Below are 18,765 nucleotides of genomic sequence, written 5' to 3'. Positions count from 1 at the left end.
AAGTGGACAGACAGATGACCTCTCACATCCTTGTGGGAGGGAGCTGTTTGTTGAGCAAAGGGTTCAAGGGCATCCTCTCCAAGTCCCAAACAGGCCTGAATCACTGCCCCCGCTTTCCAACCACAGATGTTTTCTTGCTCATAGTCAGATTCCAAATGGGGCAGGACCTGCCAGACTGAGCTCTAGAGACTGAGAGGAAAGAAATATGAATCTGTTATGTTGTTTCCACCACGATAAACCTGGCTTCCCGGGCCATAGCCCAATCCTGCCTCAGTGTTCCCCCTGCTATGAAAGAGACAGCTAACTGCTCCCCAGAGATTCCTGCTCCCCTTCCATAACATGGAATTGTCACTGGGACGTGGCTGCCATGTCTCTGTTCCCATTTCCCAGCATTTCTTGCTTCTTGCAGGGGTCATGTGACTGTTCCTCACCAATGAGCAGAAGTGATGTGTTCTCCTCCTGGGCCAAGGCCTGCCTTCTCCACCCTCTCCTTTCTCACCCCAGGGAGAAAGAAGCCACAGGTAGAAGGAGCTTGAGTCCCTGACTCAGCATGTAGAAGGTCGCAAATGAGAACACCCACATAGACAGCTTGGTGAGTGAGAAATAAACTTTATTATTTGAAGCCATTGAAATTTTATGATTTGTTTATTATAGCAATTAAGTATACTCTCATTAGTACAGCCCAGACTGGGATAGGAGCATACACTGTCAATGGACCCCTGGCACTGTATGCAGTACACTGTGCTCAGAACTTCATCACCACAATCTCATAGAACCCTCAGATGTTTCTGACAGACCACAGCCATCCCTGTTTTACACCCTAGAAACTTGGCTCTGAGATATCAAATCATTGCTTCCAGATCATATGGCTAGGAAGTGGCACACAGAGGATTCACATTCTGTCTGACAGCAGGTGCAAGAAGCCTTCCTCTTGCCCCCTCTAGACAGCGTGATCCTGAGGTACAGCAGAAAGGACATCTTTCCACAGCGGTCCTCAATCTGAACTCACTCACTGGTTTACAGGACTCCTCCCCTATGGGCCTCAACCTGGGATCTGGGAAAGACAAGGAGGGGAAAGAAAAGTGAAAGCAATTCCTCCTCCCTCCAATCTGGCCAGCCGTGGAACAAAGGGAGCCCTCACAGAGATGGAAGCACCCTTCCTGAACCCTCTCACCCGCGTCTGGTACGGACTCCAAGGAAGTATCAGCAAATTTGCTTTAAGTCCCTTTGGGGGCGGAATGTAGTTTTTTTAAGTCAGTCTTAAACTTGCAGGTGGCAAGTCTCAGTGAAAGAGAGACTCAGTAAATTTCCCAGTCGAGGTGACTCAAAACTATTTATATTAAAATTTGCAAAGGTGGCCAAATTATAAGGCGTGAATTATGCTGTACTGAGAGTCAGTGCAAGCTCACCAAGGACCACTCAGGAGGGGATTTCTGACACTGGCAGTAACGTTGCACTCCAGTGGAAAAATACTGTGTCTGGAGCACTGAAGCTGGAGGTGCAAAGCCTGACTGCCTGGCTTGGTGTCTTCAGCAGGACATGACCTTTCAGAGCCATAGCTTCCTCATTTCTGAAAAGAGGGGGTAAGGGCATGCTACTCTCTTCCTCAGTGTTTTCAGGAGCTTTCCCTGTCTTCTTCACCTTGATGCTCAGCATCTTGTACTGAACTAGCACGACAGCCCCTGAGTGGGGAGGGCGGCTCCAGTGCCTCCCGCCCCCGTCCCTCCCCCCCCAACTGCTCCGTGAGCTCACTCCCCTGCTTAAACCCTTCGAGAGTTCTCCACGGTCCTCAGGATAGAATCCAAGCTCCTTAAATTGCCATTCAAAGTATCCCATGATGCAACTCTGACCTTCATTTCTACTATATATTCCTTTATTCCAATCTTTCATCCTATGCTCGATCCCAAGGCAAGTCTCATACTTCCTGTGTGTCTCCTTGCTGTTTGCTCCTTTTAACTCCCTTGCTGTGTTCTTCCCTATCCGAATCATTACAAGTTCAAACTTTATCCATCTTTCAAGGCTGATGTCAGTACAATCACTTCTACAAAGCCTTTCTTGATGTCCGCCATGGGGTCATCATCTCCCTCTTCTGAGTATAGGCAGCAAGACTTGTCAGGCACTGAGACCTTTGAAATGTGTTGGTTCATTATTTGATACCATTTCTTATCTCCTCTCCCAACTCCTTAGAAAACTCCACCTGCTTCATCTATGAATTCTCCAGCACCTAGAATTATGCCTGGTACAAAGTTGGTATCTGGTAAGTTTATTAAGTTAATTCAAAATCATAAGTCAAGGAAAGACTCAGAAAAGAAAGTTGATAAAAGAGTATGGGTAAGCCACGCAGAGGTAACAAGTAAAGCCTGACACTAACGGCTTAACACAATAAAAAGTTACCTCTTGCTCTACTCACCATTCCCTATGGCTTAAGCAGCTCTGCAGAGCACAGCTCTCCAGTCAATGAAGCAGGAATCCAGTCCCCTTCCATCCCTCAAGGGTCTCTGCATCCCAAGTGCTTTGTTCCAGCTATGTAGAGATGTTGCAAGGTGGTGGAAGTCTGCATAGGACATTTTACAGCCAGGCTGGGATTGGTGTACATTCTTAACACTTGAAGTGTGTCTGTGTGTCTGTGAAGCATGGACACCACCTGGGAGTTTGCTGAAATGCAGGCTCCCGGGCCCCACCCCAGACCTGCTGACTCAGAGTGTGCATGTTAACAGAACCCTGGGTGATGGGTGGGCACATTACAGTGTGAAGTGCCCTAGTGGACATCATTTTGGCCCACATTCCATTGGCAGGAACTCAGTCACGATGCCCAAACTAACTGCGAGGAAAGCTATAAAAATCTGCCCTACCCTGATGCCTGGGAAGAGGAAATGGGTTTGCTGGCCATAGACAGTGCCACAAACAGCATGTAAGATGGAATGGATCCATCATTTCCACCACCAGGTGGTCAACCATGTCGCATAGTAACGTTCTACCTCAGTCACCTGCTCCACGACAGCAGGGATGGATGGAGCGTCCCTGCCTGGCTGAGTCAGGGACAGGCTCTTTCAAGATGGTGGGATCTGGCCAAAAGACAGGATCTCCAGTGTATCGACAGAGAGATGGAAACCAGGTAAAAAGGTGTGTTAATAGGAAAACCTTTCAGCCAATAAAGTTGAAACCACTTCAACAGCTAATGTACTCTGAAGAATAGAGCTCCCCACTGCTCCCACCAAAGGTCATTCAGTCAGTGCCAAGGCCATAAGCAGCCACATTAGCAAGCTGCTCCATTTCTGAATCCATTATTCATTTTCTGTAAAGTTTTGACCTGTTAGATGCCAACTGTTTTCCCTGTTTCCATTGGTCATTGTGTCTGGTTCTCATTAGTTGGAATTAATTTTAATTATTCTGTGACCCTTATTTTTTCCAGAACAGGATTTGAGGTCCACAGACTTTCAGCTTTTATTTATGATTGGTTAATTAACCAGCCCAGAGTAGGGAGAAGAGGCGTGGAGAAAACTTTCAAGAATCTTTCATGCAAATGTGTAGACCAGTTAACAAGAAAACTCAGAGGTCCTTTGTAATATTTGTATTTGATGGTGTTTTACTTGGGAAATAATGGTAAGTCAGCTCTGATCTTGAGTTTGAAAGCATTTCATTAAAATAGAAAAAAGAAAATAGTATTTCATAATATGAATTTGCTTCATCTTGCATGTGCCAGACACAGAAAAAAATCAACCCTGAAGCAATCAAAATTTCCCCATCAACACTGAGCATATTGCTTTTACAGCAGAACATTCCTTGTCCAAATATATTGTATTTTTTATTTTTAAACCACAGGGAAATAAATGATTTAGAAACTGAATAAGAAAAGAAAATAAATCCTTTAAAAGTACGTATCATGAAAAGCATTTTCTAGTGCTGAGTATAAATTGGCATTTCATGTCCACTCATATGATTTAATATTAGGAGTCAAGATGGTGTTACATAATTCACTCCTGAGCTGCAAGGGTGAATGGGTAATGTACATATGTATGCCATCAGTTATGGGATAATTCCTGCATTGTTAAAGGGCCATATATCTTTTCTCTTCTTTTGCTTTCATCTGAGGCTAGACCACCTCTCTTGATGAACCATCCCTCTCATGGCTTCAACAACTGGGCTGATGACTTCCGAGTTTTCCTCTCCAGAATCCACCTTGCTGTTGAGTTTCATATTTGTAGAACCAATTCAGTGTTGGACAACTCTATTTCCAGAAGGACCCCAAATTGGCCTGTCCTAGAAGTAGCTCACCATCTTCTCCCAAAACTTCTTATTCTTTCTTGTATTTTCTAAGAAAGCATGCAAATATTTGCTGGATTATTGAGGGAGGCAAGATTTATTCTTCATTTTCCTCAATTTTATTTCCACAGAATTAATATGATCCTTTACACACATTTCTTTTTATCTGAACTTGCCCCCTCCCCATCCCCCAAAACATCTTGAAGTGACTTAAAAGAGTCTACAATACAATGCAGGGAAAATGGTCAAAGAACTCATGAGAATGGCAAAATAGAAAAACTGAAGGAGCAGAAGGCTGATTTACAGCACTGCCTAGCAGGAAGTTGGTAGAGTGAGAAACACTTATCAAGAATGTATGATTCATAGTGTCTGTCAGATTAAAGGAAATGCCAGCTGTTCAAGAGGAGTGTGATTTTATTATATAACAAAAGCGATGCCAACCACAGGTGGTACGGACTTTTCCTACAAGATGACTGAGGCCAAATGAAACCTCCTTGGTTGCCTGTCTTGTCTACTTAACAATTAGATAATTGGTGATGGACTTAAGCAAATACCTAGGGAACACCTAAATTAACCTTCCCTTGAGGACCATGTAAGAAAGAGTGGAAGTGGGCAAAGAATTACCTTACTCCCACAGTCTTTTCTAGTTTCTTTAGCATGTGACTCTAGTAAGCATCTTATAATGAAATGTTGGTCCACTACAGGTTTGTCCCATTATCTGAAAGTAGAGAGTTCCTATGAAATCTGTCTTAAGTGAAGATGGCATAAAGCAAAGAAGCAATTACCATTAAGTCATATGGAAAATTGTTGAATGTTCCCAGACCCTAAGAGGAAACTCTCTGAGGCTTTTCTGATACCTTAGGACACATCTTGCTAACGAATGCACAAAATAAATCAAGATAAAGCACGGATGCTCACAGGCACAGTTCAGAGCTATGGCGGCCTGACTCTGAGATGCTGAGTGTGGTTCCCGGGGAAGGAGCTTGGTGGCGCCACTCTCGCTGCTCAGGGTGTTTGCTGCTTCTGTACAGGCTCCCTGCCACGCAGATGCCGAACGCTATTTTCACTTTTCACCTTCTTGCATAAACGGGAAAATCCCCTTCAGATTTGTTTTGGTTAGCCAAAATGAGTCCTACTCATGTAGATATTTCACAAAAGCGGAGTGGCTAATGGGAGCTTTCAAAACGTGGGATGCCTTTATGAAGCATATTTTACTGAATCAAGGTCTTTTGTGGTCTGCCTTCAATTTCATGTCTTGCCACGTAACCTTCATCAATGCCGCACCGCTCCCTGTTCTTCTGGCAGCCGGCACAGCTCTCGTGCCTTTGATTGTTCCGTGTCCCCTACAAAGCATATTCTTACTACACTTCTCTGTCTTGTGTTCCTATCTGTCCTGTGCAACCCAAACTCATCTCTTCTGTGAACTTCTCCCCAACTCCAGAAGCAGGAGCTCCCCGCTTTGGGCTTCTACACCACACGCATGCCCCCCGGCTGTAGCGGTTCTCCACAGTGTATCAAGATCTGCTGTTGAAGAGGCTGCTCCCACATAGAACAAGTTAATGTTTCTTGAGTACTTAGTATGTATTAGGCACTGAGCTAAATGCTTTAATATATATATATCATTATCTGTGATTCTTGCATTAGTTTTCTGTTGCTTAATAACAAATCAGTACCAAAACCTAGCAATGTTAAACATTTATGAGCATTTATCATCTCGGTTTCTGTGGGTGAGGAACGTGGATGTGGCTTAGCTGACTGCCACTGACTCACAAGGTTATAGTCAAGCTGTTGGTGTCATCTGGAAGCTGGACATTTTGCGATAGGTACATTTGGGTTCATTTTACTATGCTTTTGACTTTTGTGTATGTTTGAAATTTTTTATAATAAAAAGGTAAAATAAAATCTGAAGATACATAAAATTTCTAAGTCAAGTTAGGAGGGAAGAAGAAAATACAGGGAAAATACTTCATTGAATCCCCACAATACCTCTTTGAAGGAGATTATAGTATCCCCTTTTACAGATGAGGAAACTGAAGCTCACTGAGATTAAAAGGTGCCAGAGCTGGGATTTGTAGCTAACATTTTCCTCCATGGTATCACACCAACATACCCAAATGTTTTCTCTGCATCTAAGACCCTCCAGTTACACTGGCTCCTGGGAATATATGAGGTTACATTAATGCCTACCTTACAGTCACTCTCAGCCTTCATCATCCTCCACTTGAATCAGAAGGGCTTGGATCTGAATCTGAAGTCTTCCACTCTGACTGTATGCCCTTGGGCAAGTCATTTCACCTCTTTTGGGCTACAGTGTCATCACCTGTAAAATTCAAGTAATAATGCCCATCTTATAGAATAATAATGAGGCTTAAATGAGAAAATAAAAACACTTAACAGAGTTCATAGCACACAGTAATACTAAAAAAATTTTAATTATAATTATTATTATTAATTTAAATGTTTTTATTAGGACCATCATCATTTCCCAATTACATCGAAATTGTTTACGTGTCTCTTCCTAGACTAGACGCACAAAGAAATACAAGGGATTCTTTGTCATTTATTTCCAAAATACATTTTATTCAATGCAGATGGGTTATGTTGACAGCACCTCAGAAGTTATAACCCAGACAGAAGATGTAAAGACTATTCCTCAAATCCCCAGCACATTTATAAAAGGACTTTTATTCAGGTAAGAGCTCTTTGAAAAGAGAATGCACTGTTTTGAAAAGTAATTGCAAAGGTTAAGCACTTAAGCAAGGTATTTTATCATTATGACGTGAGATCACCCACATCATTTTATCTCAATCTCACAGCCACACTGCAGGGGAAATATTCTCCTGGCCCATTCTACAAATGTGGAGACTAAAACCCGAAGAAGTAAAATGACTTGCCCATGTCAGAGCCAGGACTACTGACTTTGAGCTATGTATTCCTTCTCTGACACCAGTGACTCTTAAAGACTAGGTTGTGTGCAAGGGTACCCAGGGGATCTGGTCACAAACATCCTGCCAGTCCCACGCCCAGAGATTCTGACTTACTTAGTTCCTCTAGGATTTGCTTTTTAACAAGCCCTGGGGGATTCTGATCCAGGTGGTCTGAAAAAGGCTACTCCCCTCACCCACTGGGGTCTCTTAAAAGATAGCCACTCACAGGCCAGCACCTTATTTCTGCAACCTGGGGAACCTGTTAGGGCATTTGCCAAAGTTACAGGGGCATGTAGGGAGCTGGAATCTGGAAGACTCAGCCTGTGTCTTGCCCACGGCTTCATTCTGCCTCGGGCCCTAGTGCTGACAGTGGTGAGGGAGCACCTTTGGGCGGCCTGTCCTCTCTGACCTTCAGTGCCTGCCCGAGGGTGGGCCGGCCTCCGTCGACACTGCCAACAACCATGGGCACGGCGTGAGTGCCAGAGCTCTGAAGGATCTGGGGAGAGTGAGAGTCTGGCATCTAAGAAGCCACCCTTGATTCCCTCAGCCAGAGCTGGTGCCCCCAACCATGGCTCCCGTACCTTTTGTGTGCATAGTGTCACTGCTAGTTTACAAGCCCGTCTCCCTGGGGAAGAGATGAGGAAAGGGTGGGCAGAGGAGCCGCACCTCACTGCTCGTGCTCTCCCCGGGACCTGGTTTCGGGAGCTCAGCAGATACTCATGAACGTGGGCGTGAGTGAATGCAGGACAAATACAGTCATGGCTTCTGCTTATTGCAGTGCTTAATAAAAGTTCCCTAGAGGCCTTTGTCTTTTTCTAGTCATTAGGTTTGACCACCTCTAGAATTCAAAGGGGATCTTTTTGCTTTTTGTGACTATGATAAGAAATTCCTTTTATTTTTCTTGGAATACTTTAAAAGCATAAAAAAGAATACTTCTCATGAAGCTATAAATACGACGAACAATAAACCCTGTGGTTTGTGAGACACGAAACACCATAAACTGTTTTGAAAAGATTAATTTTACTGGAAACAATATATTTGGAAACTAATTTGCCATCTCAGTTGCCAAACCTTGACCTGCTAATCCCCCAGAGGCGTATGGGGTATGAGGCTTTGCAGTGAGACCAATGACCAACACTTCACAGAACAACTTTCCCAGGACAGTTCTTGTGCACACAGCATCTAGTTCAGTGTTCTAATGGCGTCCTCTCAGTCACTGCCATATGGAGGGGTACAATTCCCACTTTACAGCCGTAGTAACTGAGGTTCAGAAACCTCACAGCTGGGACCAGGTGGAGCCGGATTCATACCCAGGTTCTTTTTGAGTTTCAATCCCATGGATTCCACATTATGCCCAGGCTACTCTTAGTTCAGAGGTAAAATCATCATAAAGCCCTTTCAATGAACTCTAACACAGATCAGTAAGATCTCACTGAGATCTGCTGGTCAGAGAGGACTGGCAATCCAAAGGCACTCCCCTCACCACTGTCAGCACTTGGGTACAAGGCAAAATGAAGCTGTTGGCAAAATACAGGCTAAGTATTCAATGATACATAAGCTCAATGATAACCCAGTCAGAAAAAACACCTTCCCTCCTCAAAGAACCTTCCTGACCCCCTTCTCAGTCTCCCCTGCCAAGTCACTTAAAAGGAACAATTCTCTTTTGAGGACAAGGCTGAGAATGCCACATGCTATGCGCTCTCTATGCTATGGCACCATTACCCTGAAGCCCTGAAGTCATGTGGATCCCCAGAAAACTCAGGCTAAATAAACAGGTAATTAAGGAATCCGTGTTCAACAAATAAAGTCTGAAATGAGTGGAAAATACAATAAAGAAAAGTACCCATAATCTACCACCCAGAGACTATAAAGTATTTGATTAGCATTTACTTGGTGATATATATGGACCCATAATGTGTAGCATGTAATACTACCTCTTCTGTTTTTCCACTTAACATTTAAGCAGCTGTCTTTTCCCATGCATTGAGTCAGTCTCCATGGTTGCACTGGATGCATAACACTTCAACAAGGTAACGTCCATCAATTAATCATTCTTTTTTTGTTACATATTGAGGTTATAGCTAGTTGTTAATGGCGCTGCATAATTCTGTAATAAGCAGCTATATAAATAAAGCTTTTTTAGAAAACTTTATAATTGTGACACCAGGATACAACCCCAGAAATGGAATTCTAGGTCTGTTAGGTATGAACATCACACCAAAGGTCAAAATGTTTTCTGAAAGAGTGTGCTATTCTGCACTCACCAGCTCTGCACATCCCTTTATGGCACCCAGGGCTCCCCTTCCGGGCTTGTGACCTGAGCAGTTGCCAGGAGCCTCGCCCTCAGAAGAGCTCCATGTTTAGCTTAATGCTCTACTGGCACCGTCTTGAAATTATTAATAATTTTATCTTTGAATACATGTTTGCAAGTGAGTTCTGATGGAACAAAGGAACCGGCAGGTGGGCAAAAGAGATATGGGTGACGTGTGTCTGCCTTTCCTTCTGCCTATTCACACAGAGTGCCGGTCATGCCCCACACATGCAAATGCTGGTGGACTCCCCATGTGGGAGAGTCCAGCAAGGCGCAAAGCAAGTGTGAGGTAAGTGTGTTACTTCTATGACTGAGTAAACTGGGGGGTGGGGTGGGGGAAGGGGGTTGCTGGCTGTGCTAAGAGGCCATGCTTTTTATTGGAACCAGAACACGCTTCACACTACCAGCCCTACCATATATTCTAGCCAACCATTTAGTTTGGTTAGCTTTTATTCTGTCCTTACTCATCATGACCCAAAGGTCTAGAAAATGTTGGGAAAATGTATACATATCAAGAAGTGAGTTAAAAACCAGGCAAGTCAGTTTTATGCAGCATTTACAATCTGCTGATAAGAATAAATACCTAGACACATACAAACTACAGAATACACATTTCAAATGTAACACAAAGAGCAAATGTAATTTTGATGATTGCCTCCTCTCTCTAAATGAATCCAGTCACCTTGGTGGAGTCAGAGCAGGATTTTACTAGAAGCAATCTTATTTCTGCCTCCTCCCCACCCTTCTCTAACTACCTTCTGGCTCAACAGCAGGCTGATGGCTTTTTGCACAATCTAATCAGTGACAGGCACCCAGACCAACTTCTCCAGATAGTGATGGATTAATAGCAATGTTGCTTTGGTGGCTAGTAGATGGTAAAAGGCAACTGAGCTAATATTTCTTTATCGCCATGTGCTCTATAATGTTTAGGTTCTTTATTTACTTGCTGGTAAATTTTTACAGCCTTGTTCTGCCTATTGCTATAATTTACATTAGGGCATCATTTCTGAAATACAGCTTCTGAACTTTGGACTGTAGTACAGTCACTCTTGTTCTTATGAGTTGACTCTTCTCTATATAATCACCAAGTTTTCCTTCTAAGGAATTGTTATAACAAAGTCATTTTATATATATTACACCCAGTGTGCAAAATCCCCTCAAGCTGATAACCCATGGCCCAGAGAAGAACAAAGCTAACCTCTAAAGCAGTTTGTTTTCAAACATGACTATGTGTTAGAAAGAGCTGAGGAGCTTTACCAAGGAGGGATGCCTGCATCTCCCCCTCCACGACTCTGACTCAGTCTGGGTTTCATCCCAGGCATTACAAGCCGATGTTATTCTACAGGAAGTCCCACTTCTGGAACTGCTTAGCACTATGCTCTAAGTTCTCATTTGTTGAAATTCACAGGAGGAAATCAGTCAGAACATCAGCCTCCATATCAGGAGGACTTGGCAAATAATTATGGAGCGCCTCCTGCCCAACACAATGCTGACACATACTAGGTGGGCATCAACAAATGTTTGAAGAATAAACAAATATCCTGATTCATAGCACAAGATGCTTAAAGGAGCAAAACCAAAAAGATTGGAAAGCTATGTCTGAGCCAGATGGTGCAGGCCTGGAAAGTTCTTGAGCTGGGCTGTTGCATCACCCGAGCTGTTCAACAGGAAATAATCCAGCAGTAGACGCAGGTGATGCTCTGGTTGGAGAATAAACCTAGAGATGGTTTAGGAAGCAAGAGCCCAGAGGGGGCAAATGACCCAAACTAGGCCAGGGGAAGTAGGGATAAAGTGGAAAGTCATGCTAAGAGATTGTTCACTGCTTAGCAAAGAAGCCTGACTTTAGGCATCTTACCCATATCCTCTCCTACCCTGACAGCCCAGAAAACCTCAAACGCTACCATGGTCAGCTCACCTGACTCTTCACAGAGACAAGCCTCTGCTCCCCGGTCCTTCCCTGGTCAGCCCACTCAGCATCCCCAGAACCCTCCCACAGTAGTAACAGTGAGTGCCACTCACTGAGTAGCTACCATGTGCCAGGCTATCGGAGGCACTTTCAGAGCATCTGCCCAATTTTGATAATGCATCTAGACCCTAGCTGAAAAAATGTAAGAGAAGCACCGAACCTGAGTCCTACCCCTTACTAGTTACTTGGGTGAGTTACTTAGCTTTGCAGTGTCTTTATCACCTACAGGACAAGAATAACCATAGTGTCTACCTCACAGGCTTGCTGTGAGAGCTGAGGGAGCACATGGAAAGCCCAACCCACAAGGGCTGGCCCAAAGAAAGCACTGTGTTCGATGTCAGCGTTTCCCCCCTCATTTCACTCCTGTCCTGGCAGACAGCTCAGGGGCATGCTAAATCTCCTATTGGTTCCATTTTTCTGGAAGGTTGGCTAGTACACTGTCACAAAAGGCCTTGAATGCACATTCACATTCAATTCCCATGACAATCCTCAGGGACGGGAACAGCAGTGACAGCCAGTATGCCTCTGAGTTGACTATGGCTGCCATAACAAAATACCATAGTCAGGGGAGTGTCAACAACAGAAAGTTATTTCTCATAGTTCTGGAGGTCTGATCCGAGATCAAGGTGCCAGGCAGTTTTGCTCCTGGTGAGAGCTCTCTCCCCGGCTTCTTGCTTTGTGCTGTGTCCTCACATGGCAGAGAGAGAGAGTGAGCAAGTGCTCTGGTAAGTCTTCTGATTAGGGCACTAATTCCATCAGGAGGGCCCCACCTTCGTGACCTCATGTAACCCTAATCACCTTCCAAAGGCCTCCACCTACACATACTGGGGATCAGGGCTCCCATGTGTGAATTTTGCAGCACAAACATTCAGCTGATGACAGTATGTCTCCCACTGTACAGGTGAGAAAACAGAGGCTTGGGAAAGTGAAGTACCTTGACCAAAGTCACCAAGCTCCCACAGCTGCCATGCCTTTGACCATAACCATCACTTTTATGTTAGCTATTCCTGCATGGCAGCCAGGATTTCATATTTAGAGAGAGCCAGGAAGGATATGGGAAGTTGCTCTACCTTACTAGTTAACTGGGAGTACTAATTAAAATGACAGTGAGATTTCACTTTTTGCTCATCAGATTGGCAAAAATTAAAAGACTAATAATATCTAGCATCAGTGAGACAGGGAGAAAGCTGTGCTCTTAAGTACTACTTGCAAGAATGCACGTCAGGGGACTGCTTCAAGGGCAATTTGTCGGTATCTATAAAAACATTAAATGTGCATTCTCTTTGATCAAGTGGTTTCAGTTCTTGATATCTACCCCAGGGAAATACTTTCACATGGGTATAAAGAGGTAAAAACTGCATTTTCTGGTAGCAATGAAACATTCCTAGAACCATACCACACATTAGTAAGGAAAGGTTGAAAGGACTGTGGTGCACCCAAACTGTGGTAATTGTGAAACTAATATGGCTGATTTGTAGTCTGACATAGGACATTTTATTTAGCAAAACAAGCAGACTGTGCAGTGTGTGTACCATAATTCTGTTTACGAGACCCCCCCAAAAAGCACCATAATGTCTATATTGCACGTCTATGTATAGAATTGCATTTTTAAACATCAAGGACACATACACATAAAGGAAAGGGGGATGTACAATGTACTGATTGACATTTCACAGTTAGAATGCATTCATGTTATCATTTGTATAACCATAATAAATAAATACACAAATAAAATCATGGAAAAGAAGGAGCTTTCCTTCCCAATATCTCCTTTTGTTCTTGCTCTAAGAATACCTCAGGGGGTAGACAGAGCAGAGTGACTGCCTCACCCTTCCAGACGAGAAACCCACGTCTGGGAGGAAAAGGAAGTCTTTTGAGGGAACAGGATGGGTGAGCGGCAAAGTCAGGGCTGGAATCTAGGTCCTCTGACTCCAGTCCCAGTGCTCCATGGATTATAGCCCCTGCTTCACTCAGCTGCTGTAGTCCTCACACCACCTTGCCCTTGATCAGGGGAAAATATGAACCCATTCTTTCAGGAAAGCCTCCAACTCTTAAAGAGATACAAGGTTTCAAAATTCTTCTCCTTCTCTTGTTTTTAAACCCCTGCTGGGACTGGGAGCCCGTCTTCTCCTGGTCTCTGCTTGAAACCTGCAGGCTCGGTGTTGAAAAGGACTCCTCTGATGTTCTGTCCGATTTCCATCCAAATAAACCTCATTTTGCTGATGTCTGTAAAGTCTGGCTTTATAGCAGAGAGCTCTCCTGCAGCTCTGTCTTTAATAAAAGGGGAAAGAAGTGGAACTACTAATTTAGTTTCTTTAAACGGCATGTATTTTCATGCACATTAAGTCCATCTGTTGGTGAAATGGATGCCTTTGCACAGTGTATAATTTGATAAAACCCAAAAGAACTCAGAGCTCCCAGCTTGAAGCAGAAATAGAGAAAGTGGCTGGGAACCTGACTAAAGCGGAGAAATCCACCAAATACTATTTTTAGAACAAAAAACTGATTTAAGAAAAAACTACCCATCATGGAGAAAGATTAGTGTTCGCAGTGTTAAGAGTCTCTCAGTATATTTGAACTGCTTTAGGGACCAAGATCAAAGGGCCCACCGTCTCTGCAACTCATTTCCTGGGCATATCTTTTCCATGGCGCTGTGTGGCATCTGAGCTCATCACTTCCTTCGCTCCGTCCAATGGCCCCCCACTGGCTGCAGAGGGCTTACAAACTAGCATCCTCCCTTTATTTGTCAGTTTTCAAATTTAGAATGTTGACAACACTTAAATCTTGGCATTTCACAATTAAAATCAGAAATTGCACACACAAAAAATAGAAAATTAGGATTCAGATTACTTTTGAAAATTCAGAAAATCTGGCCATGTTGCTTCCACATTCCTGCAGAGCATGAATGGGCTGATGAAGGCATCATATAGGTGACGTTCACGTCCTTGTTTGCCATAATCCCCACCTGTACCTATGTGACCTCTGTAGACACTAAAAGTTGCAACACCTGGTTTTAAAGACTGAAGACAACCTCTCAGAAGGACATTCAAGGTCCTTCACTGTGGGCTTTTGGCCAGCTCCTCCATCTTCATCCTTTCCCAGTTTGTTACCCATTTATTTAGTCAAGAAACCTCCACGGATCGCTAGCATGCACCAGGCTGTTTGCTAGGTGGACACAGATGAATAAAATGCATGTAGCAATCAAGGTCCCAGCTGATGGCATGCACATCTAGGATAATGCAAGCAGGACCGCCTCACTAGTAGGACAGCCACAAGGACAGTGCAGTACCCCCAACCTAGAAATGTCAGGACTGTCAGTACCGCTAGGCCCAAAGGAATAGAGTTGCTTCTTTGAAGAGAAGCTAAACCTTCTGCTGGGAAGGCAAGCAGCCCAAGAGAACCCTGAAGAGCAAGGGCTAGGGGAAAGATCACCCACTTTCACTCTCCTCTCTACCTCCAGTCTTCTAAGGGGACTCCTCCACTGACCAGAGCCACAAGCAAAGGGCAAGGATGCAGCCATAGAGGTCAGCTGCTCTGGACAAAGAGCAGGACAGAAGAAAGGGAGAGTGGATTCAAGGTGGACAGAAGATTCTGGAAGCCAACCCTGTTCTGTCCTTCAAGGAACTCAAAGTCTAGCATGGAGAAAGGCAAGATCAACAATGCCAGGCCAATGAGGGACATGCTGTGTTCATGAGAATCATGGCAGGATATAGGGGTTCAGAGGAGATAACTTCCCAAGCAGGGGCCGTTGAGAAGCCTCCCAGGAAACAGTGGCTTCAAAGCTGAGATACAAATGAATTAGCCTGGTAGAGGTGAGGAGGGAGAGACAGGCTGTCCCACGAGAGGAAGCATCTCATGGCTCAGGCTTCAAGGACACCGTATGTTCAATCCCCTGGGTCACTGAGCATTCCCCACATTTGGGAAATATGTGTGCATCGCTTGCACCTATATGTCTGTGCATAGACCCTTCCTCTGCTGGAAGAGCTTCCTTCCACCCTTTTTGGAAAGTTCTCTCATCATCGTCAAGCAATTTCACTGCTGTATGGACCCAATAGAAATGTGAGCGCACATGAACCAAAAAACATACCTTAGAATGCTCACAATGGCATTATGCATAATAACTGATGTGCATCAACAGGAAATGGATTGAGAAATTCTAATATACCCACAGAATAGAATGTAGCAATGAGAATGATCTACCGTAGTGTGCAAAGATATGAGACAATATCACACATATAATATTGAGTGAAAGAAACCAGACACAAAAGAGTACATCCCATAAGATTCCATTCATAAAAAGCTCAAAAATGCAAGATCAATTTATGGTGCTAGAATTCAGGATGGTAGTTACCCCTAGGGGAGCAGTCATTACTACAAGGAAGCATGAGATGGGAGGTTTTATGTTGCTAGTCATGTTCTGTTTCATGAGTCGGGTGCTATTTGCATAGGTTTCATGATAATCAGTTGAGCTGTGCTCTTATGATAGGTATATTTTTCTTTGTATTTTAATACATCTTCTCTGGGAGGCCTTCCTTTGTTATTGACTAATAAGGGCTTCATATCCAAAGAGTTCAGAAAATATCTCTGTAAAACACACCCAAGATGTCTGAAAACAATTGAGGAAAAATCAATGACTTGGGAGTCTCAGACCTGCCTTGATTTCCCTGGTGATGCTGGATAAGTCCTGTCCACTCTCTTACCTCCTTCTACTGCTTTAGAATGATGAGATGGAATGGATATGCTTCTAGTTCTTTCCAGTGATGGAGGGTTTTATAGGCATCAGAATCAGTGGGTCACGCAGCATTTTCTGAACTCCTGTGCCCATCTCGGACAATCTCTGCTCATAAAACAATTCTGCAGTGGTTGCAACCCTCAACTGAGTGGCTCCCAACATTCTCTTCAAAGAGGGACCCTGACCCTAATTTTCTCCCATGAGTCCCACATAATGAAAAAGGATGCAATAAAAAAAGGGTGTTTACTATATAGTGATCCATATGTTATAATGAAGATATTTATATATGTCTGCCAACCTGACCTTGTGACCAGCACCAGATAACCAGTATCCCTCCAATGTGTTGTATAAACCCCATCAAAGCAGAAAAGTAGAATAGTTTGGTTCACCCAGGGAAGAGCCATGGTAGAGCCTCAATGTAGGGCTTCCACTATTAATTTTATGATACAGACTCTCATTCAGGGGCCCTTATTTCTTTTTCTCAAACCTCTCAAGACAGTATCTGTAGGCCAAAGCCACCGTATTCATTCCTCATCCCACTTACTGAAGAGACTTTGGGTTTTACCTTCAGATACTTCTTGGAACTGCTTTCCAGACTTCTTTTCAATAATGACCTCAGAGTAATACGGCCTTTGTGATGCCATATAAATGGAGTGAAGTAAAATATGATTATTTTAAGAATATAATCCTGACAGCCATTCATTCTGCACCTCTTACATGTGCTACGACCACCGGGAGCCTTACTGACTCAGTGACCTTAAGTGAGCAGGTGCTTAGCCTCTCTGAGTCCCCATTGCCTTATCTATAGAATGGGACTCCTAACAGTCAGAACACTCAGTTTGGAGGAAGATGAAATGCATATAATCCATGGGAACACATGGCCCAGCACTTGGCACACAGGAAGTGCTCACAGAAGGTAGCTGTTGATAGCACTTCTACTTTCTTCACAGCAGCCCTCTCAAGAAAGTATCATTATCCCCACTTTTGTAAAGGAAAAACTGAAGCTCGGCAACTTGCCCAAGATCACACAATGATTGAATTGGCAGACCCAGGATTTTTTACCTCAGTTCTACTTGATGCCAAATCCTGACCTCTTCTCACTCATCAATCCTGCCATGTCCACAGCTCTGTGGTGGAAAGCTTCTATTCCCTGATAAACATGGATTCATTTCAAGGGAAAGGATATTTTAATTATTTTACTTAATTATTTAAAAGAAAACAATAAACTATTAGATAAGACCTTTGCCCTGTCATAAGAACTTAATTTTTCCTAAGTCCCTTTTTTATAAATCAATTCAAGATTGTCAGCCCTGATTTTGTGATGGTTGCCAATTTTGTTCCAGGTATTAGCAAAGGCTCAGAGAACCCTGGCCAAACTCCTTTCCCTGGGTACCTTCCCCCCACAAATTGGTCTCAGTTTCCCCTTATGTATAGGGCAGTGGATGGGGGCCCTGCCAGTCCCTGAAGCCTTGACCTGCAAGTCTCTCTTCTGACATCATCCCAGGGCCTTTTAGACACGTGAGCAGCTGGGCTTCAAACATTTGATTCCTGCCCTGTCTTCCCAAACTATGTCAAGTGGGGGGGAAAAAAAAGGCTCTAACATCTGTTTTCACACCATGGCTGTGAACTCATTCCTAAAGCATTTTTCATACTTGACCAGAAGGGCATTTCGTCACAAGTAACAAGATCCGTCCCTTGCTCCCTGGCCTCCTCTGCACTTTGCTGATAAGACAGTAATGAATGTGCTGATGCACATTTCCAGGAATCGAAGCTTCTCCCTGGCCCAGGCCAGTGCTGTTGCCTTCTCCGAGGCAGGTGCCAGAGCACAGTGCCTGCACGGACTTCCCAGGCAAGCGGGCCAAGCTGCTGTCCTTGAGGCTCTCTTCCCTCCCCACCAGTGCCTCTCTCGGGCCCCTGCAGGCAGGAACTGGTCACTTGTGCAGCCACCAATCAAACATCCTTCTCCGGCTGGCTGGTCCCTGGGCCATTTGGGAGACAAGGACCCTGCTACTAGCTTCTGCATCTGCCAGGCACAGGAAGAGCTAAACGCACCCTCAGTCCCACCGTAGCTCAGGGAGGGCTGTGCTGCGGCCTACCAGCATGACGCAGAACAGATCTCAACTCCTCCAGACCTCTGTAATACCTATTTAAAGTGTATTTATAGAACACTTACACTGAACAAGGCATTGTTGTAGTTACTTTTAATAGGACTCTACACATATTTAAACCAGTCAACAACCTTACGTCTTGTGTGATTAGTTTTATTGTCTCCCTATTTTACAGATGAGGAAACTAAGCCACCAACAGGTTATACAGTCCACCTAAGACCAGACACACCCAGGATTTGAACCCAGGCCCTCAGGCTCTAGGAGGGCTCACTTTTCCCACTAGGCTAATGTCCTCAAACATCATGGTCTCAGGACTCCTTTACAGTCTTCAGAATTATTGAGGACCCCAGAGAACCTTTGTTTCTAAGGATTATTATCAATCACCATATTAGAAATTAAAACTGAGAAAGATTTAAAGCCCAAGAATACACAGCACACGCTCCAGTAGTCATCACACA

The 18,765-nt window shown here is 44.0% G+C and overlaps 1 long non-coding RNA gene across 2 annotated transcripts in view; it reads right to left on the bottom strand.

The window, feature by feature from the left end:
• Positions 1-1,761: 1,761 nt before the first annotated feature.
• LOC118921484 (uncharacterized) overlaps positions 1,762-18,765 on the bottom strand; it is a 70,037-nt gene continuing 53,033 nt past the window's right edge. Inside the window, exons 2-3 of one of the 2 annotated variants that reach the window (XR_008996586.1) lie at positions 6,451-6,583; positions 1,762-4,313 (exon numbers count right to left, since the gene is read on the bottom strand). This is a non-coding gene — a long non-coding RNA (uncharacterized LOC118921484). The remainder of the gene's footprint in view (positions 4,314-6,450; positions 6,584-18,765) is intronic. The other variant, XR_008996585.1, reaches the window with a different exon arrangement.

This window comes from Manis pentadactyla, chromosome 3 (genome assembly GCF_030020395.1).
Source record: "Manis pentadactyla isolate mManPen7 chromosome 3, mManPen7.hap1, whole genome shotgun sequence".
Classification (NCBI taxonomy): Eukaryota; Metazoa; Chordata; class Mammalia; order Pholidota; family Manidae; genus Manis; species Manis pentadactyla.
The sequence above is the reverse complement of the archived record's forward strand: the minus strand, read 5'-3'. Positions and strand labels throughout refer to the sequence as shown.